At 37.5% G+C, this 26,936-nt stretch overlaps 1 protein-coding gene and 1 pseudogene across 2 annotated transcripts in view; both read right to left on the minus strand.

The window, feature by feature from the left end:
- Positions 1-26,936, minus strand: part of OXR1 (oxidation resistance 1) — a 365,575-nt gene that overhangs the window by 329,531 nt on the left and 9,108 nt on the right. The window lies entirely within an intron of this gene.
- On the minus strand, positions 5,468-6,011 carry LOC148164610 (large ribosomal subunit protein uL11 pseudogene; annotated as a pseudogene).

Here is a 26,936-nt window from a genome sequence, read left to right on the forward strand (position 1 = left end):
TTACAACAAGATTATTTGGCATATAATAAAAAGTACTTCTGAGCATCTACTATTCATACTTTGGTGATGATATAAAGGAAAGTAGGCAATGTTCTTGATTTAAGGATGTTGCAGTAAGCTTAGGAATGTGGAACATGCACACATTAATGACGTAAGGGTATATACAAAGAACATTAAATCCAAAAGATCATTAAAAGAGCTCAACTATGCAACTGCTAAAAGATACAGAGTTAAAAAAAAATCAAAATAGCTGGAAGGTTAATAATCAAGAACTGATTCAGAAAAAAAGTGAGTCTTGAAAGGGCAAAATACAGATCATGTGTGAGAAAAACTAAAGTGTTAGGGGCATTGACAAAAATTGAACAGAATGAACCACACCATTCCTTTATATAACTGCCTGGTGATGAATTTTCTTGATTAGCCAGAAACAAGGAGACTTGAGACAAGGAAAAAATACTTTGAGATTTTCTATAGAACCCTATTTTATCACAGAGGAAGCAAGGCACAGAAGTCAAGAGCTTACAATCTGGAATCAGAATCAGACTGCCTGGAACCAAACCTGACTCTGCCACTCACTAGCTGGGTGACCTGAGCAACTTAACTTGATGTCTTTGTGCCCCCATTTCCTTATTTGTAAAACAAGGATAGTAATAGCACCTGCCTATATGCTGGACTGTTCTGTGTCAACCTGGTTAAGGTGGGAATTACATTATATCCCTGTATGGTTCTGATCACTCAGGTTGAATGAGAGACTTGCCGGAGATCAGAGTGGAAGAGAAGCAATGGTAAGCTCTGAAAGTCATGGTGGTTAGATTTAAGGATGGACAGACACAGAGATGCATATGTTCCAGTCTGTCCGGGCTTTTCCTCGCCCCCTGCCCAGCAATTCTTCCCTACTTGGAATGCTGCTGATCAATGGCAGGCTCAGGTCTGTCAGGAGGCACCTGACTGAAGACGCACAGAGGTGGAAGCTACAAAGAGTTCCTGGCTTCACACAGACCTCTCCATCAGCTCTCCTTCATGGTGTCACTCAGTGGCCTCACATACCTGACTTCTCAGATTGATTGGCAGATGACTTCCCTGATCTTAAATTCCTTCTTCTGGAACTTCATGTCTCCAGCTCCTCCCACAGTTGTGTAAGACCTAATTCCTATAATAGACCCTTTATGCCATAATGCTTATTGTGACTGCTCCCCTGAACAAAGGCTGACCAAGATTCTTTCCCATAGAGTTCCGTGAAAACTACCCAAGAGTTTTGTGAGAATTATCTACAAATTCACCACTTGTAAAATGCTTAGGATAGTCTCTGGCATATAGTCAATACTTATAAAAATGCTTGTTAAATAAAATAGTCTCTAGTTCATTAAGCATTAGGCAAATGAGGAAGAAATAAAATCTAGGAAGAAAAAGGATGACGAGCGGCAGTACTCTCTACGATATGCAACGTTTCAGATAACTAGGATAAAGGCATTCCAACACAGGGTGATATACTGAGTAATAAACCAATGTAATAGTCAAATGAGAACTTCTGACAGAATAATAATAGATATTATCTATTGAGTGCTTTCTATGGGCAGGTACTGTTCTAAGTCTTTTATATAGGTTATTTCATGTAATTTTCACAAACATCCTGTGAGGTAGGTATTCTCTCTGCTTTCCAGAGGAGATTCGTGAAGAACATAAAGTATCTATAATACTACAGTGAGGGGCGCCTGGGTGGCTCAGTCGGTTAAGCATCTGCCTTCTGCTCAGGTCGTGATCCAAGGGTCCTGGGATCGAGCCCTGCATCGGGCTCCCTGCTCAGCAGGGAGCCTCCTTCTCCCTCTCCCTGCCACTCCCCCTGCTTGTGCTCTCTCTCTCTCTCTCTCTCACTCTATCTCAACTAAATAAATAAAATCTTTTTAAAAAAATACTACAATGAGATGTTGCTAGGAAACCATGTATAAAGGAAATAAAGCCCCATGTCTACAGTTACTATAGTTGGGATGTGGGTCTAATACACTGGGAAACACAGTGTTCTACATTCCTCCTGGTGTTCTGTGTTAACAAAGTATGCTATAATTTTTATTAGGCCTGGAAATCTCACAACATACTAGAGATTCTGAGAAATTCCATTCTATAGAAAGACCATTGTTGCTGCTGGTTGCTCATGTGTCTTGGGCAAAAGAGGCTACAAGTGACATGAAAAAGCACATGTTGACACAGTGAAAAAATTGGGGGTTCTGGTATCTAGACAAATCTGTATGTCATCCTTGACTCTCTTCCCCCCTGTGTGATCTTGAGCAAAGGCCTTCACAAGTCTGATCCCAGTTCTCCTCAAAAGTAAAACAGAAGTAATGACAGCCTCACAGGCCTTTTGTAAAGATTTATGAAGTAACATGAAAATATTTGGACAGTGTCTAGCATATTCTTAGGTACTTAGTAAATGGCTAACTGATATTTTAATTTATTCTCTAAATCTCAAGGTCTGAGAAAAGAAAAATAATTAAAAAGAAAAGAAAAAGGTATGAATTTGTTCTTGTTAAAAAAAAAAAAATACTACCAGCATTTTAGGATTCCCATACATAAGACCTGTTGATTTCCTAAATACTCTTGAAATAAATAAAGTTCATGTAGAAATGGTGAGTATCTTGTTTTAAATGTAATAATATGAAAAGCAGGCACTTCACTCACAGGGGATCACAGCAGAGATAACAAGCACTTTCCACCATGCTGACAGAAACACCTGGCTGGCATGCCAGGCCATAACACTAGCAGTATGTTTGACCATGGACATTTTATCATAACTGAAAATCCTAATAGCCTACATATTAGAGAAAATAATAGAAAATTAAATAATGAAGGTCCTGTTTATATTTCCATTTCAAAGTTAGCTATATACTTAAAATAAAAACTGTTTTGACTTCTTTAGTTATAAATGCCTATTAGTTAATAGAAATGTATTTGTGGGGCACCTGGGTGGCTCAGTCGGTTGAGAGACCCACTCTTGATTTCAACTCAGGTCATGATCTTAGGGTGCTGGGACTGAGCCCCACGTCTGGCACCGTGCTCAGCAGGGAGTCTGCTTGAGATTCTTTCTCCCTCTCCCTCTGTCCCTCCTCCCACTCATGTACTCGCACTTTCTCTCTCTCTCTAAAACAAATAAATAAATCTTTAAAAAAAGAAAAGAAAAAAAGAAATGTATTTGTAATTTACCTGATAGTTCACATCAGGACAACACTCAACTCTCCTATAGGAACATATAATATAAACAGATTTTTCTTACTTAGGATATGGAAAGTTATACTTAATTGAAAGAATTATAAAAAGGACCATGATTCATTAAATTTTTTAAACATTTTTTTTTTAGGATTTTTATTTATTTATTTGAGAGAGAGAGCGCAAACAGCGTAAGCAGGAGAGGGAGAAGTAGGCTTCCCACTGAGCAGGGAGCCTGATGTGGGGCTCGATCCCAGGACCCCGGAATCATGACCTGAGCCAAAGGCAGACACTAAACCAACTGATCCACCCAGGTGCCCCCGATTCATTAATTTTTACTGTCCCTCTCTGCTGTGGATATTAGCTAGAATTTTGGCAATTATCCACTTATAGCACTATACGTACTCTGTTTCACTACTTAGTGTTTCATGACTACACTATATATCACATATATTTGTAGTCCTAAAATGAAATTGTATGACTTATTTCATTTTTATTCCATTTATTTTATATATTATTCATTGGGTGATTTCTTTACCTTTTTCATTATCACCTTAATCAAATGAAATACTAGGAGAAGAAAAATAGGGTTTCTAATCACAGTCTGACTGTCTTATATACTTCAGAAAAGCTTCTCTGGGGATAGTGAAATGCTATTTTAAATAATATTCATTAACTATTCACATCTATCACTGTAGCACCCTCTTTTGAATCGTGAGCTTAAAAAATGAGATACTGGATGAGGTAGACAGCAACAGATTATGAAGCCCAAGATGAGCTATAACACTCATTTTTATTTCAATTGTTCCCAGCCAGGTAAACAGCTGGGAACTAGAGGAAATAATGATGATGAAATGTGAGGATTGTTACTGTCATGGTTGTATCACTAACTACAATAAAAAGTACAGAGACAGAGTCTTTTATATTTGCCAACTCTTTACTCATCTCTGCTCGAACACAATGAAGTGCTCTAGGATAACTGTTGAATTACTGTATCAATGTCAGATGGGGGAAACTGAGTCAGGATTATTTAGGAGGCTTAATATCTAATTGGTAGTTGCTTTAATTTAAACTTCAAAACATTCCAGTATTTTCAGGTGGCCTTTGGGGGCACCAAAATCACTATGGCAGGTACAAATAAAGACAATAGGGACAAAGGTAAAAGATTTAGTATTCCAATTTGTGACTATCTAGTGAGGGGAGGATTAAACTGAAATTTTAAAGAAAATGAGACAAAAAATTCCCAGATGTGCATGTACAAGGAATAATTTTAGAGAACAGTAAGAATCAGTGAAGCAGTGATGTATCAGCAGTGATGTATTACAGTTCAATTTAAAAAATCTAATTTAAAAATGGGCAAAGTACCTAAATAGACATTTTCCCAAAGATATCCAAGTGGCCAACAGGTACATGAAAAGGCACTCAACATCACTAATCATTAGGAAAATTCAAATTGAAACCACAATGAGATATCATCTCCTACCTATGAGAATGGCGATCATCAAAAACACAAGAGACAAGTGTTAGCAAGGATGTGGAGAAACAGGAACGCTTCTGCAGTGTTGGTATAAATGTAAACTGGTTCAGCCACAACAAAGAACAGTACGGAGGTTCCTCAGAAAACTAAAAAAAGAACTACCTGGCAATCTAGTAATCTCCCTTCTAGGTATATATACAAAAAAAATGAAAACAGGTTATTGAAGACATATGCACCCTCTTGCCCATTTGTAACTTACTTCGCTGACAGCAATAAACCTAGCTCTCATTATCTGTAATTAACATATATACATAATACATATAAAGTAATTTCAGAATCGCTAATAGGTGCTCCTATGAAAAACAAATTTGCAGAGTGCCTGGGTGGCTCAGTCAGTTAAACATCTGCCTTCCGCTCAGGTCATGATCTCAGGGTCTTGGGATTGAGCCCCACGCTGGGCTCCCTGCTCAGCAAGGAGTCTCCTTCTCCCTCCACCCCTCCCCCACACCCCTGCTCTCTCTTTCAAATAAATAAAATCTATAAAAATTATAATAACAAATTTGCCAAATGAATAGTGTTCATGCACAGTTCTTCTTGTTTCTGGCTTTACAGTATCCAATCAAAACAGAGTTTCAAAAGTTATTTAGGTAAACTACTTTTTCCTCACTACCTTCAGTAAGGTTAAGTCATACAGTTGCAAAAACGTAAGATTTATTTGTCAGTCTGCATTCCATCTTGGGATCCCTTGACATCCTGATTTTTTTTTTTTTTTTTTTTTTACTGGTTGTCAAATGGTCCTTTATTGAAACATTTTCCTTTGTAGTTAACTAGCCGGGCATTCCAGCGCACCACTGTTGATGTCATCTATGATGTCATGAGGGTGGCAGCCAACTACATCGCAGCCCACAGACTGGGCAGTCCCCAGGATCTCTTTAACGGTTCCAGAGAGTTCTCTGGCTAAAGATCGGTGTCGCATCTGTCGGGCAATACTGACAATCTCATCAAAAGTGATATTTTCACTGTGCTTAATGTTTTTCTGCTTCTTTCTGTCTCTTGGTGGTTCCTTGAGGGCTTTGATAATCAGGGCAGATGCAGAAGGTACCACTTCAATCTGGGCCTGTCTGTTTTGAATGGTCAGTTTCACCGTAATCCTTAGACCCTTCCAATCACCGGTTGCCTTGGCGATGTCATCACCAACCTTTTTTGGAGACAGACCCAGCGGGCCTATCTTCGGGGCCAGGGCAGACATGGCACCGACTTCACCACCGGTGCACCTCAGGTACACGACTTTGATCTCGTTGGGGTCGAACTTAGGTGGCATGGCAGAGGTGGCTGGTGTCGGATGAACCCGGATTCGGGACGAATGAAGAAAGTTGCACCTTTCCCTCCCCGAGCCGAAAGCCAAAAGCGACATTCTGATTGATCTTTTAAAAAATGTATTTGCCTACGCTGATGTTCACATTTGTGATACCCATTTCTATGGACTTTGATAAATGCATGGAGTCATTTATCCTCCACTCAAGTAGTATGCAGAACAGTTCCATCACCTTAAGAATTTCCTTGTGTACCCATTTTATTCAACCACTGTCTCTTCCCCCAAACCCTGGCAACCATTTATCTGTTCTCCATCCCTATACTTTTTCCAGAATGTCAAACAAGTGGAATCAGACAATATGTAGCTTCTTCAGACTGGCTCCTTCCACCTAACAAAACATATTTAAGATTCATCCATGGTGTTGCTAATATCAATAGTTCCTTCATTTTTATTGTCCAGTCGTGTTTCACTGTATAGCTATATGACATTGGCTTATCTATGCACCAGCTGAAAGATATTCAGGTTGCTTCTAATTTCTAGTGATTGTGAATGAAACTGTTATAAACATCCTCCTACAGGTGTTTGTGTGAACACTGGTTTTAATTTCTCTTGAGTAATTACCTAGGAGTAGGGTTTCTGGATCATATGTAAAGCATATGATTTTAATTTTGTAAGAAATTGTTTCCTCTTACCTTTTCTTCCCCTATTCCAATAGGTATGTAAACAGTAAACATATCCTTTTAAATTGTCTTCTAATTTTAAAGATTTCATCTTTCAGAAAGAGCAGCATGTCATGATTGTGGGTGGCTGTGTGTCAGTTGCTAGAAATACGTTTCTTTCCCACTCAACTCTTAGAATAAAATATTGTGTCTCAAAATGCCCTGTCATTGGTTATTTAATCATCTAATGGGTAGTAAATCTTTAGAATAACTATGGTCTGCTTTTTTAGGTAGGGATTCCATTAAAAAAAAAAGATTTTTTTAATATATATATTCTTTTTTTTTTTAAGATTTTATTTATTGACAGAGATATAGCGAGAGAGGGAACACAAGCAGGGGGAGTAGGAGAGGGAGAAGCAGGCTTCCCGCCAAGCAGGGGGCCCAATGCGGGACTCGATGCCAGGACCCTGGGATCATGACCTGAGCCGAAGACAGACGCTTAATGACTGAGCCACCCAGACACCCCCCAAAAAAGATTTTCTACTATTTTCCTAACATGTATGTTCTACTACTTTCTTAAAATGTACTTTTAACTGAACTAGCTAAAATTATCTAAAGAATATGCAAGTAATACTTTTTCCTTGGCTAATAATTTACTGTGTTTCTGATAGTATACAATATACAGGAATATGAAATTCTAATGATAACAGTATATTATTCATTTATGTCAAATAGTATAATTTGATAATAAAAACATATATAGGAAGATAATTATATAGTTCTATATGATATGTGTATAAAATTGACTAATAGTTACATTTTCAAAGCTATATTTCTAAGCTATGAGGTACTTTTTATGATCATCTGAACTATAGCTATTTTTTTCTTATTTTTTATTAAATTTTACATTTTAATTCCAGTTAGTTAACATACAGTGTTATATTAGTTTTGGGTATACAATACATGATTCAATAATTTTATACATTACTCAATGCTAATCATGGTAAGTGTACTCTTTAATCCCCGCCTATTTCACCCATCCCCCACCACCTCCCCTCTGGTAACCATCAGTTTGTTCTCTATAGTTTCAGAGTCTGTTTCTTAGTTTCTCTCTCTCTCATTCTCTCTTTTATTCTTTGGCTCATTTGCTTTGTTTTTTAAATTCCACATATGAGTGAAATCTTATGGTATTTGTCTTTCTCTGACTTACTTCTCTTATTTCGCTTGGCATTATACTCTCTATATCCATCCATGCTGCTGCAAATGTCAAGATTTCATTCTTTTTTATGGCTGAATAATATTCTATTGCATATATATACCACATATATAAAATAGAGCTATTTTTAATCCACCTAGATTTCATTACCCATGAATGCTTTCAAGAAGAGAGAATGTGGAATAAAGACGTATCCCAAGTTTTATTTTTGTAACATTTAAGTGTTTAGAGATTTTCAAAGAATTAGATATAATACGGTTTTTCTTATCTGCTGTTTTATAAAGGCTGTTTAAAAACAGATTATATAAATAATATATATTAAAATAGATTATAAAAACAGATTACAAGTAATTTACACTTTTATTCATTATACAAATTAGTACTCTGAATGAAAAATTCAAAGTATTGCTATACGTTGGTGGCTAGATTCTCATTCTTAACTGTGTGGTGGGACTATACAGGCCCTATTATGCTATAGTAAACTAAGTGATGAATAACTATCCCAAGTAGCTTATGATGCACAGAGAAGGTGGTATCAATTTATCATTAGAAAACTTGTTTTGAATTATTTCTCTAATAGTGAGAATGGATAAGCTAATGTTCATCCATACTGCCCCTACTATTTTCTCTTTATCCTACAGTTGTGAGATCAGCTCGAATTATAGGTACACACTGTTGCGATGGAAAGATTTAGGGTAATCAACTCATTATATAAGAGTACAGAAACAGGAACCATATGGAAGCCTTGATTCAGAAAGGAAAATAATGTCTAAGTTAAGTGGAGAAACAGGAAGGGGGAGGAAACAGTGGCAGATCCTCCAACTCTCCTAAGTCGGGAGCAGTATGATTCAAAAGGGACCTGAGTTAAGTTGTTTTAAAGCTGTGGCAGCAAGAATACTGTTTCTATTTAGATTTAATGTTATTTGAATTGCACACCTATTGGGTGATAACCCTATCTTGTTAGGAAATATCAAGCCATATTTATCTTTTCCAGAAAATTATTCCCCCATTTATCCATGTCTTCTATAATGCATTTAAACTAGTTTAGGGTAATGGCTAGGTTATAAGAAATTTTTTCAACAATCTCATTCTATAGCTCCTTGGTTAAGAATATGCAGTGCCCTTTGTTACCATTTTTTTAAATGAGGATAAATCAAGAACACGATCACTGTATATCATAAGATATCACGGCATATCATCATGTCATAACATGTTTTACATATTTTGGTACTACCTGACTATTTACTCATCAATGTGAACTCTCAATAGATCCTTAAGCTCTACTAATAGTTCCTCATATCTTTTCCTTTGTGGCCTCACTTATGCTGCAACTCAGCCGGAAAAAAACCCTCCTCTGTTCACTAACCCTGGTCAATTTTTACCTTCCTCAACTGCCTGCTAGACATCCCACTTAGGTATGTTAAAGGTACCTCAAATTCAACACTATCAAAACTGAACTCCTGGGCGCCTGGGTGGCTCAGTCATTAAGCGTCTGCCTTCGGCTCAGGTCATGATCCCAGGGTCCTGGGATCGAGTCCCATATTGGGCTCCCTGCTCAGCAGGAAGCCTGCTTCTCCCTCTTCCACTCTCCCTACTTGTGTTCCTGCTCTCGTGCTCTCTCTGTCAAATAAATAAATAAAATCTTTAAAAAAAAACAAAACTGAACTCCTGAATCCTTTCCACCATTCTTACCTTCTTCTTTTGTCCTCTACCAGAGTAAATGGGATCATCCTCTAACAAACACATGTGAAGCAAGAATTTCCTAAATGCAAGAAGACTTTTGTACAATACGAGAAATTCACTGTCATTCATTACTGAGGCTAAGCATCCACTGGTTATTCAAAAGTCCTGAGATCTCTTTTGACAACAGAGCACCCTGAGGGCCTACTGCCATAGATGAGTATCGTACACAAGATAGTGCTCATACAGCTCTGCTCTTATATGTCATACTTGGGGCAAGGACGTCTTTGTTGAGGCTGGGGGTCCTTTCCGGTACAATGTGGCTGATGGCTCCCTACCTTCAGAGTAGTGCTAAGGAATAGTGCAAAGTTTGCTATTTCTGGATTATAGATTGCAGGTAACATTTTCCTTCTTTAACATTTTCTATATTTAAAATTTTCTCTTTTGTAATGTATTGTTTTAACATCAAAAAGAAACTAGCATTTGGAAAAACAAAAAGAAAGAAAAGAACCAGGGATTTTTTTTAAAAAGTACTGTATTTTTTTAAAAAATTCTGAGTTCACAAATCTCAAGAGTGCACAAATGTAGTTCTACTTCACAGAAAATCAATCTGTGATAAAAAATATTTGTTGTGGTAGATGAAAAAAATGTGACACAGACTTGAAATCTTGTTTTAAATAGAGTACATGTTTTTATTTATTATATCTCACTATTCACTACTCAAAAAGTATTTTAAAGAAGGAACACATTTTTCCCTCATGACTCAAGTCAAAGAGTGTATGTCTTGGTCATGGAATACTGACATCATTAGCAATGCATGCCACAAATTTAACTTGGGCTCTTAACCCTGGTAAAATCAGATATAGAGCAAAATGTTAAATTATTTTTCATCAAATACAATCTCTGCATTTTTTAAAAAAACTTTTAATCATGAAAAGTGTCAAACATATACAAGAGTAAGGGAATAATATAATGAACCTACCTGATTCAACAATTGTCAACTCATCACACATCTTCAATAATTATCAACTCATGGCCAATCTTGCTTTTTCTATATCTCCATTCACTTTCTTCAACTCTAATTATTTGTTTGTTTGTTTAGTAGGTGCCACACTGGGCTTAATATGCGGCTTGAGCTCACAACCCTGAGATCAAGACCTGAGCTGAGATCAAGAGTTGGATGCTTAACCAACTGGGCCACCCAGGAACCCCAACTCCAATTATTTTTAAGCAAATCTCAGACTTCGTAACATTTAAATTTCCACACTGTTTTCAGTGGTAAACCCAATAAGAGATTAATGGCAAACATTAAGTTAAATGTTACCTTCAATTTAATAACACTGATTTTCCCTTCTTATACAAAATGTAGTCATAGGTACAAAGTTGGTAGTCTCCTACAGACAGTATTTTTAGGGGTTCTAAAAGATCAAATGATCATAAAAGAGATCCTTTAGTCCAACCAATTGCCTGCTAGTGACTTAGACAGAGGCCAATATACCACAGTGGCTCTAATCCCTTGGTAGCATCTATCAGTAAACCAAAACCTAAACCAAAGTCAATGCACTGGAATCCAAGAAAGTAAAACTTAAGAACAATCAATCATGAACAGCCAACTAAGCTTCCTCAAATAAAGTAACTGCTTAAGTTATAGCCAATAGAATAATTTCTTTCCTTTGCTCTCTATAAAAACATCTGCATCTTCTCTATAAAAAACTTACCCATAGCTCCTATTGGTAGAGTGCTCCTATCCCATTCCAATCCACGTATGCTCAAATAAAGTCTTGAAAAAAAAAATTTAGTGTGCCTCAGTTTACTTTTTAGCAATAGGAAACTATGAACCTCAAGGTGTAAGAAAGTAAAATGGTTGACTTTCTTAGATGCTGTGTGCCTGAAGTTCAACTTAAAGAGTTTAAAGTCCCATGAATCCTTATGGTAATGGGTGGCATAATAGTAGTATTAGGCCAAGAGCAAGGGCTGAGTGTCTTTGAAGGACTGACCCATATGTATAAGCACAAGGTGGGAACATTATTGTTTCAGCACTTGCCCAGGGTGAGCCAAGTATTTTATTTTATTTTATTTTATTTTTAAGATTTTATTTATTTATTTTGACAGAGAGAGAGAGACAGTGAGAGAGAGAACACAAGCAGGGGGAGTAGGAGAGGAAGAAGCAGGCCTCCCAGTGAGCAGACAGCCCAACGTGGAGTTCAATCCCAGGACCCTGGGATCATGATCTAAGCCGAAGGCAGACGCTTAATGACTGAGCCACTCAGGCGCTCTGAGCCAAGTATTTTATTTACATCTGGGCCCTTGAGTAGTTTTTCCTGAGACTGGAGAAATAAGGATTATATTTATTCTCATCCACTCATAAAGTGAAACTCCTAGCTTTTACTCCATGAACTCACTGTGTTTACCATTATTACCTCTTCCCCCTTGCAATTTGTTGCTTCTAATTGGTTATCGTCTGGAAAGCCACAATCTAAGCTTTCTAATACTGGATCTACAATAAAGGTGATATTTGCCTGAAGGGTTTACCCATGGAAAGCACATGGGCAATGGATATTGCTCGATCGAAATTCTAAACTTGATTTCTGGTCCTAAATGTGTCCTAGGATGGCTAAAGTTGCAAAATAAATTATCCTAAGATAAATAAGGTATAATCATAAATGGATTTAGAGCCCCTGAAGCAGCTTACTACTGATCTGATGCCTACTACTCAAGTGTTTGATCATAATGAACACTTTCTGAGCAATCCCATTACTTCGAAAATTGAGTGCACTTATATGACTTGTCTATAGCAGGTGCCCTCCAATAAGCTAACCAAAATTAAATTCTAAAACAGATGCCACCCTAAGCTTAAAATGCTTTTTTATTGTTGTTGCTCCTAAAAGTCTTCATGCAGGAAAAGAAAAATCTATTTTGAGTTCTACTTATGACCCCTGGGTTTTTCTATTATCTGCTAAATATTCCAATGCCTTCACAATATCATTTTTAAAAAGATATATTAAAAAAAACAGAAGTAAAAGCTAGTTCAATAACCTCAGAGAAACACCCACCAATTTCAAAAGAATGACTTCCTTTCCCAGATGCATGAGAAAAGTAGCACAGGGCTCCTCCTAGCACAGACTGGAAAATGTAATTATGTCTAAATGGAGCGAAAGAGAGTGGCTATGGAATTTCCAGCAGCATTTGGGTATTCAGTGCTGGTTACTTCGGTTGTAAACTTCCACTAGCAAACAACTGGAAAGAATGAGTGGACTGTGTACACCTGCATCCCCTACTTTTTGCCATCTACCCCTTACACTGCATTTGAAGTTATGCTTCAAGAGTGGCTATTCTCTAAATTCAGTAGTTAGTATGCCTTTATTCTTTTTTTTAAGATTTTATTTATTTATTTGACAGAGAGATAGTGAGAGAGAGCACAGGCAGGGAGAGGGGCAGAGGGAGAAGGAGACCCCCACTGAGCAGGGAGCCCGATGCGGGGCTCCATCCCAGGACCTGGGGATCATGACCTGAGCCGGGCGAAGGCAGACACTTAACCAACGAGCCACCCAGGTCCCTTATATGCCTTTATTCTTATTTATATCCTTCAGCATGGCATTAATGGCATTTTCATCTTTTTAAAATTCTTTTTTTTTTTTTTTTTTGTATTCAGCTTCCACAACAATCTCCTAATTTGGGCCAGTACCCCTTTACTAACTCCTAAACTTTCCATTTCTAGCTGTATATTTCAGGTGTTCGTTCCTCATTGTTGGGTTACTGAAATAGCTTCATAATTTTCTCCCTTCTATCTCTTTCCCACCTCCAATCATCCAGTTTACTAATTTCATAATCTTCTTAAAAGAGCCTTTTTAAAAAATCTGCTAAAACCCATCAGCCTGTCCACACAGCAGATGAATATCTCCTTAGCTCTAAGCTCCTCCCTCCAACCTTGTTTCTCTGCCCTTCTCTTTCCTCGACTACGCCTACAAACTCACTGTTTCAATGTCATCCTGCCAATCTCAGTGACTGTTCACCACCAAAGATGCCTCCTATGTAATCCTGACCCCACTTCCTTTAAGACCTAGACATGGGGAGGGGGAAGGGCAGAAGAAGAAATACAAAGTCAAGAGGAGAATGAGAAAAACCTCCATTACTGCTCCTCTATTATTGAGAGTATTAACATAACAAGAAACGCTTTTGGAAGCCCTTCTTGTTAGGTTGACTATTCCTCAAGATAACGCCCACTATTTTTTATAAGAGACACATGATCTCCCAGAAACGCAATGCTTTTTCATGGGCGAACTCAGAGAAGAGACAACCTCTACTGAAAAACTGGCTTAAAGAAATATATGAAGAATCTCCTGTGTGCCCTATTTTGGTTCTTGATATTAAAAATCAGATAATTTTAAACTTGCAATGGGCTTTCCAGTCCAACGTTCTAATACCGGAGAAATGCATTTCCTCTAGTCAACTTTCCAGTACTGGAGGGACACACCAAGGGTGGGAAAGATCCTTAGACTAATCCCTTTACAGGCTTGAAGTCCTCTGCATTTATTAGGGTTCTTGTTCACCAGGAAGGCAATATAGCTAGCTGAAGTAGAAAGGAATTTATTACAGGCTAGTAAGTAGCTATAAAAATTCCCAAACACAACATAAGAATGTTCTAGAGAAAATCTTGTGGCTGTCGCCACCCTTGCTCAGCAATGATGCCAAAGACCAAACTAGCAACCGCAGAAGAACTAAAGGCCTTTGCTGCATTTCCTACATCTCACCCCGATACATTCTAAATCAGACAGCTGAATCTGTTTGGCAGAGCCCAGAGCAGGAGTGGAACTCCAGGTGCAAGGGAGTCTTAAAGGGTGCTTTTTGAATTTCCAGCCTCTATATACAGGAAAATAAGCTAGAATGGAGTAGCAGGTATCAAATAAGCCAATCTGCAGAATCTGCCCCATGCACTCACCGTAAAATCAATGAGTTTGCTTCTTTTGTGGATAATAAACTGGATAATGAGGCCATATACAGACTCGATTACGACTGCAGGCCCTGCATTGAGACCACTAAGGTCCAAATCACATCTCAGGCACTACTTGTGTGATCTTGGGCAGTCATATACTACTCCTCTGCATTTTGTCTATAAAGGGGATATTTGTAATTCTTAACTCCCCAGCTTAATGTGAAGATTAAGCACATTAAAATGTAAAGTGCTAGGAACACTGCCTACTACAAAAGGTGCTCAACAAATCTTACCTGTTATCATTTCTAGGAAATTATGGCTTTTTAAAACTTATGTAAGCTGCACTAACATCTATGTGCTTGTTTATCGTTTATCAGACGACAGGGCATATGGATTGCAATAAATGGAACACATGCAAAGTACCGATGAGCATTCTCTCCCTAGATGTTTTGCCAGCTAGCTTTTGTAATGTTGCTATGAAAGAATGGGAAAAAAAAAAATCTGTCATCAGCCTGTCTCAAATTAGGTAATTGCCACAGCCTCTGACTGCTGTCCCCAGGAAGGGAACCAAAGCTTGCAGATATCTTTCTTCTTTGAACGGTTTGCACAGTCCCGCCTCAGGTGCAACTATGTTCAGACTCTGAGTCTGAACAAAACTCTATTTCCACCCCTGAAGAAAAAAATACAGAATCTAGACTGGAACCAGTATGGGTAATAACAAAATGCTATTTAACATTGCTTTGAGTCAAGAATTTAAGGACAGTAAAACAACAATAACCACCAAAAAAGCTTCAGACAACTCTTGGTATCTAGATAACTGGAAATTTCCATCTCTGTACTAAAAGAAATGCAATCAGGGCCAGACCAAAGAAAAGAGCCTCCCCTGATTTGGGGCAAATACCTAAAACAGCTCCTCTTGCCATTTCTTGAGCATCTCTGCTTATTAGAAAATTCTTTCACATAAGGTTTGGGAATCTGTCTGCCAAATTTAACCGACTGGCAAGTTCTGCAAACTGGTACTATGAAATCATTCTCTCTCCTCACACCAAGCATTGCAGGCCTGGAATAGGACTGTCAAGGACCAGCAGCTGTTTATGTGACGCCGTAATGCATGGTCAGTAGGGACATGAGCTTATTCTCCCTCTTCCTATGTGATCTCAAGGAGGGGAATTAACCCTTCTGCATCCATTTTATTACCTGTGAAATGGTGGTAACAAGTATTCCTACTTTACTAGGTTGTGGGAACATTAAATGAGATAATTTAATATTAGTTATCATTAATGATGTCACCACCATCACCAACATCACAGATTCCGAATTGGTCTTAGAATTAAGTAACACTTTTTAATTAAAACATCTTTATGAGATGCAATTCTGTTTACCTTTAATAGATTGGCTTCATTTTGCCAGTCTCTTCCATAATGTGGTAGTTAAGTGTGCACCATCCTTTGCATGTGATTTAACTATGACAACAGACAGATGAAGCCGTCTTCCTTGCCCATCTGTCCTTGCTCCACACTTCTATTAATGTCACCTATTAAAATAGGTATGGCATCAAAAAAAATGAAATCTTGTTATTTGCAATGACATGGATGGAACTAGAGGGTATTATGCTAAGCGAAATAAGTCAATCAGAGTAAGACAAGTATCATATGATCTCACGGATATGAGGAATTCTTTTTTTTTTTAAGATTTTATTTATTTATTTGACAGAGACAGACACAGCGAGAGAGGGAACACAAGCAGGGGAAGTGGGAGAGGGAGAAGCAGGCTTCCTGCGGAGCAGGGAGCCCAATAAGGGGCTCGATCCCAGGACCCTGGGATCATGACCTGAGTCGAAGGTAGATGCTTAACGACTGAACCACCCAGGTGCCCTGATATAAGGAATTCTTAATCTCAGGAAACAAACTGAGGGTTGCTGGAGAGGTGGGGGGTGGGAGGGATGGGGTGGCTGGGTGATGGACATTGGGGAGGGTATGTGCTATGGTGAGTGCTGTGAATTGTGTAAGACTGATGAATCATAGAACTGTACCTCTGAAACAAATAATACATTATATGTTAAAAAAAAAAGATAGTAGGAAGGGAAAAATGAAGGGGGGGGATCGGAGGGGGAGACGAACTATGAGAGACTATGGACTCTGAGAAACAAACTGAGGGTTCTAGGGGGGAGGGGGGTGGGGGGATGGGCTAGCCTGGTGATGGGTATTAAAGAAGGCACGTACTGCATGGAGCACTGGGTGTTATGCACAAACAATGAATCATGGAACACTACATCAAAAACTAATGATGTAATGTATGGTGATTAACATAAAATAATAAAATAAAATTAAAAATAAAATAGGTATGGCAGCTCATCACACTTCTGCTTTATATTACTTTATGGACACATAAAATCCCTGGACCTTTTCCTGAGAAAATGCTATTATTCTAAGTATCTCTCATCCTATAGTTTTATTGGTGATTTTTAATTTTATCCTAAGTGCTACACGATAAAAGAATTCTTCTTAGAGACAGCTTTGACTTGGCTTGTGTGATTTGTAGGTTCAGACCCTTTAGGTAAATAGGATAAACCAAATAAAGATGATTCCCATGGTATTGAAAACCAATTATCTGTCTCCTCCACCAGACTATTAGCTATATGAAGCCCAAGTTTGAGTCCTAATCATCTATTTATGTTTCGGCCAAGAGTGTACACTCAATACTTTACTGCTAATCTCTGTGCAGTAAAGTAATGGTTTGTTTCCTTTGTTTTCATCAAACACGTGCAAGACAACCTGACAGATTTGTGAACAATGCATCAATTCCTTCATAATGTAGTATTTCCAATGATGCAATGACAAGGCACATCTGGTTTACAACCGATGTTTCATTTTAATGCAATCTTATAGCTGACTAGAGGATGGAACACATGTCATTGATAACACATTTCGAAACTAATTCAGCATGGCTTATTGCAGGTAGTGAAAATATATTTAGATGTACAGAAACTAATGATATTAACTATGTAAAATGCATGGAAGTTTTACATAAGGAAATTTTTTAAAAACCTTTCATGCTATAACCTAATTAAAATACTGATCAACAGTGTTCTTGCCTCATTAGACAAGCAACTCAAGGAATGACAACTGCTTTTATGATCACTTATTACTAACAATGGGAAAACATGATTTCCATTAAAACAGACAACTTCAAATGAAGTGAGCATGCTCTTCAGAGATATGCTTATCAACCTTTCCTTCCCCATATTCTTCAAGTCTCCCTCCTCTCCATCTTTGGAGGCAACCAGGGGGAAAAAAGTGAAAAGAGCATTGAAGTTGTTCCTTCCAGGTATGTCCAGTATTCTTCCTCCCCAGAGTCACCCCAGATGCACAAAAACAGAGTAGCTAAGAGCAAAGACTTTGGATATTACCTTTCAGAGGCTCAGACCATTTCCTTCCACCTATGTGGGTAAATTATTTAACCTGAATTAGCTTTAGTTTCTTCGTGTATAATTTGATGATTACCCAACGTCCGAGACAGGTATAAAAATTTATTGGGCTTATATTACAGAGCACCTAGCACAGTACTTAGTATGGAAAGCACTCCTACTGTCCCCAACCCCACCCTCCCAACCAAAACACAAAAACAAAAACAAAAAACCACTGTGGTTCACAGACCTGGACAGAAGAATTTGGGGTAGAAGAGAAAATACCAAATTGTTGGGACCCTCTGACAGGGCTGGGCTGTGGGGCAAGAGTGAAGTATTAATAATCACAGTTCGCATGGAGGAGGCGGCCATGGTCCTAGCAAGTGTGTAAATGCTGTTGGTGAGGCCTGAGCCTGGGCCAGCTTGCAAGCAGGTCTAGATCAACGTGACATGAAAAAAATTCAAGGACAGGATGGAAACATTATCAGGATTTCTATTTGAAGGATTGCAATCAATTGTAAAAATCAGCAATGAGAAAATATGCAGTGCATTATATCTTTAAATCAGAATGCTATCTATCTACCAAACTTGGGGAGGTAGATTAGTAGTAGACAAAGAGAGAAAATGCAACTCCAAACTTACATAAAGACACAAACTAACAAAACTGGAAGGAACTTTTAATTTCCTTTCAATGGAATGGTTTAACTTGACCATGAAGAAACAAAGTGTCCAGAGAGAATGTGAGCTGACCAAGGACACAGGTAAGTCCTGCAGAGCCAGGACTTAAAACTGGGTCTCCTGATTTTGAGTGAGTTAAAAGTCTGATTTCCATACATTTGTTTTCCAGATATTGAAATCAACAGGATATCTTCACAATAGAAACCATAAAAACAAAGAGAAAGCCATTTGAGGGAAGTTCATAATTTAGAAAGAAATGTCTAGATTACTGTTTATTAATTTTGCCACAGCTAAGAGATTAAAATTAGTAATCATTTCACACATCTATGTGCCACCTGGAGTTGTGGCATGAATAGAGGTATATTTAGGCTATGGAACTACTGGATTGCAAGGAACATCAGATGAATTTTTTAACTAAAAGCTTGCCTTAAATGGAATGTCACTATAAAAAAAATTTCAGTAATACAGAATATTCTATAATAAGGAACATTTCTTCCTGAACAAATCAACCCTGATGATTTTATAAGAGAGAATGTGATGAGAGAGAGAAGTCTCATTTGGATCCATAGTAAATGATGTGAACAGTAAAGAAACATCCTGTTTGTTTGGGACCTGCATCTGAGAATGGTTGAGGGGCTTCAAGAGGTGGCCTGACAGCCGTTATGGAACTGTTCTCCTCATGTTTTCTACCTCATTAAGATTTTGCCTTCACCCTCTATTATGTTAGTTTATGTTTCCTTCTAATTCTTTTGGAACTCTTCATTTTTAAGCTATCCACTCCTTATGGAAACTCTTTCCTTTAAAATTATGCATTGGTTGGGGCACCTGGGTGGCTCAGTTGTTAAGCATCTGCCTTCGGCTCAGGTCATGATCCCAGGGTCCTGGGATAGAGCCCCGCATTGGGCTCCCTGCTCCGCGGGAAGCCTGCTTCTCTCTCTCTCCCACTCCCCTGCTTGTGTTCCCCCTCTCGCTGTGTCTGTCTCTGTCAAATAAATAAATAAAATCTTTAAAAAAATAAAATCAAATTATGCATTGGTTTTCTCCTAAACAAATTTGAAGCAAAATCCGTCAATTCAATATCTTCCATAAATAACAGATAAATTTGATGTTGAATTATCATAGCAGTGACCATTGCTATTTGTGTTTCAATGCAAAAAAAAATTCACTTTTTAACCTCTCATTAATCTCCTTCTTCATACACAGAAATCATATATAGTCTTACAAGCTTTTATCAAAAAAGAAACTACCATGAAATCATATATCTGAGAAGGACCTGCATCTAGGATATATTAAAAAAAACTGTTATAATTTAATAATGAATAGTCAAATAACCCAATGAAAATATGGGCAAAGAATCTGAATAGCATTTCTCCAAAGATATAGCCAATAAGCATATAAAAATACTTAATATCAATATCATTAATCATTAGGCAAGTACAATTCAAAGCCACAGAGATACCACTCATACCTAATAAAGATGGCTATATTAAAAAGGCACATAATAACAAATGTGGACAAGAATATGGAGAAATTGGAACACTCATATGCTGCTGGTGGGAATGTAAAATGATGTACAGCCACTTTGAAAAACAATCTGTCAGTTCCTCAAGAAATTAAATACAGAGTTACCAACATGACCCAGCAATTCCAGTCCTAATTATATACCATGATAAATGAAAATAATGTCCATATGAAAACTAGTACATGTGTGATCATAGCAGCATTATTTACATTAACCAAAATGTGGAAACAACCCACGTGTCTGTCAACTGATGAATGGATAAATAATGTATATCTATTTATATAAAAAATATAGTCTGTATTCATATATCTATTTGATAGAATATCATTTGAAATGATTTGGAATAATGAAAAGAAATGGAGTCCTGATGCCTGCTAGGACATGGAAACCTTAAAAGCATCATGTGAAGTGAAAGAAGCCAGTTACAAAATATCATATATTATATGATGCCATTTATATGAAATGTCTAGAACAGGCAAATTCATAAAGTCAGGAAGTGGATTAGTGGTTGCAGGTGGTTAATGAGGACTTAGGAAAGGAAGGGAATGGGGAATGACTGCCAGTTGGAATGGGGTTTCTTTGGGGGTGATGAAAATATTCTATTGATAGTGGTGATGGCTGCACAACTCTGAATATACTAAAAGTTACTTAAAAGCATGATCTTATATGCTGACAATATTCTCCCTCTGTCAAAAAGCAACTTTAAAAAAACAGCTGAAACTGTTAAATATTATCAGAAAGGAACTTCTGCATATCAATTATACCCAAAGTAATTTTCTTTTTGTAATCACACTATAAACCTAGACTCCAAGGAGACAATTTTATACCATCTGTTCTCCTTGAACTTGCATCAGAATCACCTGGAGGGCTTAAATAAAATGGAGATTGCTGGATTCCAACCCCAGGTTTTCTGATTCAGTAGGGTGGAGCCTCTAACATATTCTCAGCTGATACCAATTTTGCCAACCCAGGGACCACACTTTAAGAACCATTCAGTATTCTACACTAATCTATTTAGTTTACTTGTGGTTTTATTTATGATTAATTTCTCCTGATCAGCTCAGAGAGTTATACTCAAAAATCAAAGCTGTGCTATCAGCCATATGGTAGATTAGAAATGCCATAGTAGAAGGGCTGCTTGATTGACAGAAAGCTATTGCACAAGACCACAGAGTACCAAATGGGCCAGCTCTTGAGCTCGAAATATAGCGAGACCTAGGCAGGCCTAGCAGATACAGAATCAAAAGGTCACAAAGAAAGGCATCAGTAAATCAGACTAATGCCAGAGAACAGGAAAAGAGGTCAATAAAGTTTTGCTCCTGAAGGCAATGACAGTCACTAGGGCATCACTGTATTCCAACTGGCCTTTAGTTCCTGAACCACATTCTCAATTCGATGTGACCCAATAGTACAGGGGTCCCCCGTTCCCCTGACACTTTCTCGTGCTGCTGTTTCTGCAGTATAGAAAGTTTGCCTGTGTGACTGAGATGCATGTCCTCATTATTCTAGAGTTATTCCTACAAAAACCTGCCCCTACTTAAGATAGACTTGAGTGGGCAGCTTTTCTTGAAAGTCCAATGAACAAATTTCCAAAAAGATCTTAACAGGACAGAATGGATGAGCTGATTGTAACAAGATGATGCTTGATATAGACATGCGCTCATAATGGAATTCGAGCTCATATTTGATAACCACATGATAAAACTGACAAAAACAAAACAGAAAATGAGTTTGTCCTGCACTTATAGGATTATACAGCCAGAAAAAGAAGATAATGATCCCATGCTGTACTAGGTCAAACCAAACCTGATTTTTGTGTTATTACCATATTATCAATAGAATCAAAGATAAACTAAGACATGTCCAGAGTAGGGTCTGGAAATTATGTAACTGAGGGTTAAAGGAATCGACAGGTTTAATTTGAGAAAATTTAAAGAAAGGGAGATGAGGGGAAGAAGATACAGCTCTTACCTAATAATTTTAGTGCTACTCCAAATAACACCAACTACAAGAAAGAAAAAAAGACTCTACAGTCTAAATCTGGGAGACCCAGATTATTGTATTTTCCTCTTAAATATCTCCCATATAGATCAGAATATAGAACACTGACTGACCAATCAGAGAAAGTATCATATGACCTCACTGATATGAGGAATTCTTAATCTCAGGAAACAAACTGAGGGTTGCTGGAGTGGTAGGGGGTGGGAGGGATGGGGTGGCTGGGTGATAGACATTGGGGAGGGTATGTGCTATGGTGAGCGCTGTGAATTGTGCAAGACTGTTGAATCACAGACCTGTACCTCTGAAACAAATAATGCAATGTATGTTAAGAAAAAAAAAAAAGAAGAAGATAGCAGGAGGGGAAGAATGAAAGGGGGGAAATCGGAGCGGGAGACGAACCATGAGAGATGATGGACTCTGAGAAACAAACTGAAGGATCTAGAGGGGAGGGGTGTGGGGGGATGGGTTAGCCTGGTGATGGGTATTAAAGAGGGCACGTTCTGTGTGGAGCACTGGGTGTTATGCACAAACAATGAATCATGGAACACTACATCAAAAACTAATGATGTATGGTGATTAACATAACAATAAAAAATTTAAATAAAGAAAAAAAAGAATACTGACTGACATGTAGTAGATGCTCAATAAATATTTATTGAATGACTCAGCCCAATAAAGAATTTGTGAAGTACTGAAATGAAGTAAGCTACTGTTTGAACTACTGCTTCCCCAAATAATTTGACTGTGTTTCCCCCCACCTTTCCTCATGATGCCTGTTAATATATACCATGAAATCAGTGGTCTTCAGAAGACATTTGGGAAAATGTTATACTAGACATAGCACATATGGATTTTGGTGAAATAAAAAAAAGGTAGTAACTAAAGTAGTAGCCTTAGATCCAATGTAAAGGAAAATTTGTAACAGAGAAACCCAAGATCATAATGGAGGCTCAGAACTCATAGGAAGGGTTTTCAGGAAAGGCTGGGTTGCCACTTGTTGGGGTTTCTGTTGATGGGATTCATGGTTTGGGTAATTAGTCAAACTAGATTAAGTAGTTCCCAGACTCTTAATTTTATAGAACCATAAATCTGAAAATTAAAATTGGAGAGTTTAAAAAAAATTGAAGACTTTTGAGCTAAACACTTCTGCTTTTATCAATCAGGGATAATAATTATCATTTATTATCACCTTCATCTCATGAAAGAAAGACTACTCTAATGCCAAGTACTTATGCAGTTCATCATTTCACACTAAAGGAAGAAATTTAGCAAAATCAGACCAATATTATCTTTTTCTTTTTTTTTCTTTTATTTTGTAACAGGATGCTTTGCCACTGACTGGCCCTTGTCCATGAAGCCCACCTTTGTAACCAATGTCCTCTGTGACCTCACAGTTTCCCTCTAGAAAATATTCTATGATTTTAGGCACATGCCCTGTCAATGACAGCCAATAATCGATGATGATAAAAAAGGCTAAGAGACAGTTACAATGGGCAGATTTCAGAACATGGAACTGAGGAAATTTCTCCTAAGTGTAAAAAAATCAATAGTACAGAATAGGAACAGGGCTGTTTTATTTTCTTAAATACCAAGAAAATTCTTACCTTAGCTCAAATGAGCCATAGCTCTAATTCAGAGTTGAAAATATATCCACAGGGACACCTGGGTGGCTCAGATGGTTAAGCGTCTGCCTTTGGCTTGGGTCATGATCTCAGTGTCCTGGAATAGAGTCCCACATTGGGCTCCCTGCTCAGTGGGGAGCCTGCTTCTCCCTCTCCCTCTGCCTGCCGCTTCTCCTGCTTGTGCTCTCTCTCTATCTCTCTGACAAATAAATAAATAAAATCTTTTAAAAAATTTTTTAAAAAAGAAAATATATCCACAAAAATCTTCAGTGTTCAGTGACAAATGTCTGCATACTTTAGACACAGAATAACCTATGACAGTCGAATTACCTCATCTCCTGTTAACATGTAGGATTTTTCTTTTTTTTAAACCAAAATCTTCCCACCTATACTATAAATACATTCCCCATTACAATGCCTGGCTGGGGAGTCAGACTGAGTGCTCTGGTGAATTCAGCCATTCATGAGTACAAAGCACCCATTGAGTATTAGGTGCCAACAATGGGTAGGATGACTTCATCCCTGTCCCCGTAGGTGGCTGTCCAGGCACATTCTAACTGGGGAGCTGAAGTTTCTCATATCTCATCACACATCTTCTGGTAACAGCTACAACTCAATGCTTACCTTCAATCGATCATATTTACAACTTGCCAAATACAATAAGCATTTTATATGTCTGTTTTATTCTCCAAATGCCAAATTTGGAAAAAATATGGAGGGATATCAAGCAAATTCTCACTTCAAGAAAATTACTTTCTCCTATTCAGTTTGTAAAAACCTAAAAGTAATAAACATAATGAAAATTCTCACCATGAAAGCAAATCAATAGGTGTCTTTTAAATCTTTTCATATCATCATCATCATTCTTACAGTCACTTCAAATATCTAGCTAGTTTTCCATAAAAACACTAAAAAGAAGAAAAGGGAGAGAGAAGCAAACCTAAGAGACTCTTAATTTGAGAGAAGAAACTGAGGGTTGCTGGAGGGGCAGTGGGTGAGGGATGGGATAAAAGGGTGATGGGGTAATGAGGAGGGCACTCGTGATGAGCACTCGGTGTTGTATGTAAGTGATAAATCACTAAACTCTATACCTGAAACTAATATTACACTGTATGCTAACTAACTGAAATTTAAATAAAAACTTGAAAAAGGAAAAAAAAACACTAAAAAGAATATTATGGATTGAAGGGGATCATCTAAATTTCAATGCGCCTGATTCTATGCAAATTCTGTATCTGAATGCAATTTCATGATATAAAAACCTCAGGGAAAAGGTCTAAATGAAAATGCATCCAAGGACACCACTTAGTTTGAATTTCCACTTTTTCTGTCATATTCATGAAAGCGTTTTCTATCAGTAATCTAAAACCGAAGAGTAGTTAACTTCATCTAATTTTTTTTGTCAAATGTTGGAGTAAAACCAATTTTCGATTACAGCAGGAGTCTACGAAGCTAGTATGCATAAAGCTGAAAAACCATCTGGAACAATACTAGCCCTCCTACATGAAATTTATCAGTAAGAAAAGATGGTCAATGTCTCAGAACTTCAGGCTTCTACCACAAGCTCCCAGCGGCAGCACGGAGCCCTAGTGCACCGGCTCTTGCAGGGGAGGGTATTCTGTCTCCGTTGCTGGTGCTCGGCTGCTCTGAATACTAACTTAGCAATGACATTGTAAAATCAAGCACCATTTTATCTAAGCAGACCGAGATGAAAGGAAAATCTTCACTTGAGTTCAACTTGGTATCTATAATTAATAGTTTCATCTAACCAAATATCATTGATGTGACCTCTGCAAATGGGAATGTGAGAGCATTTGACTTTCCAAATTCTGGGGAATCAAAACACATTCGAAGGCTCAAGACTACTTATTATGAAATATAAATAGTCTTATTACTAGGGAGGAGAATTAACAAACAGCACTGGGCAATGAACAGATTTTGCCCATAATAAAAAATGAGTTTGCTAAATCACCAGTAGGAAAACTGTAACACTATCTGATAAAGAAAATGTAATTATTAAAAAAAGAAGGAAATACACAAATGTTAAACATGACTAAAAATAAACAACAGGAGAGAAGTCATTATAACCCCATAGAGGGACTTCCTGGACCACACATTGATAATGATGCCTCCAAGAAGGACAGATTAGCCCCATCTCCTTACATAGGCAGGAGCTTGCCCAGGTCTAGTAAAAAAAACAATTATTATATTCTTGTGAGACCATTTTATCCCGTTGTAGGTAATTAAGTCATTTGTAAGCTTTCTCAATCACTGAATCTACAACCCCATAGTGCCAAATGAAGGTGGCAGATATCCATGGATGATTTCTTCTCTGATCTGGATCATGTACCATTGACAATTAATATGCTGGATTGGAGCCGGTTTGAAAAAATTCCCATTCCACCAGAAGTTCCAGACTTCTTGATTTTATAGTCCAATTAAATTAACACACACATACAAGATGGGAGAGGCGTGGGATCAATGTTGTGTTTCCAACTTTTATTTTGCCAAGTAAAGACATAAAAGAAATAACCTAACTTCTATCTATAATCAGTGCCATAAAAGAAACCATATTTTATTACAAAAAGTGTAGAAAGGTAATAGTCTTAGAATAAAGGTGAATTTCTTTTCCCAGGAAGGACACATGGTAATGTTATGGCAGCATTCTCTCTAGAACACATGTTAGCACTTGGACTGATGCTCTATGACATCTGGTTCCTCACTGAAACCACACTTACATTAAACAACCAGTATAGAGGAGACACTTCATTGCTTAATGAACTTTTATGTTCATATATTAGAAGTAGCCTTAAAGTTTATGACGGTGAGAGATTTAAAAATAAATGTGAACTATAAGTTGGACAATATATTCTCAATTTCCACAATTTACAAAAAACATTCATTGATCTCTAAAACTCCTTAATGGAATATAAAATACTTCTATTGTATCTTTTATATAATGTCCCTAATTATTCAGATGTATAAGATTTGTTGAATCTTTTAAAATGGATGATAATGAGACACAGGCTACATTCATGAAAAAGGTTTTTCATTTACTTTTTTTAATTATTACAATGTATTACATAACATTCTTTCTTACTAATCATCTGCTGAGTGTTTATATTAAGAATACAATATGAATTGCTTTCATAAAACTTGAAGATCATAGAGAGGTCCTTTTGAAATAGAAATAAGATCAAGACTCTGCTCTCAACACTCAATTCTTCCC

The sequence above is a fragment of the Eumetopias jubatus genome, unplaced genomic scaffold (assembly GCF_037043125.1).
Source record: "Eumetopias jubatus isolate StellerSeaLion01/CBP00866 unplaced genomic scaffold, mEumJub1_p1.0 scaffold_4, whole genome shotgun sequence".
NCBI classification, from domain to species: Eukaryota; Metazoa; Chordata; class Mammalia; order Carnivora; family Otariidae; genus Eumetopias; species Eumetopias jubatus.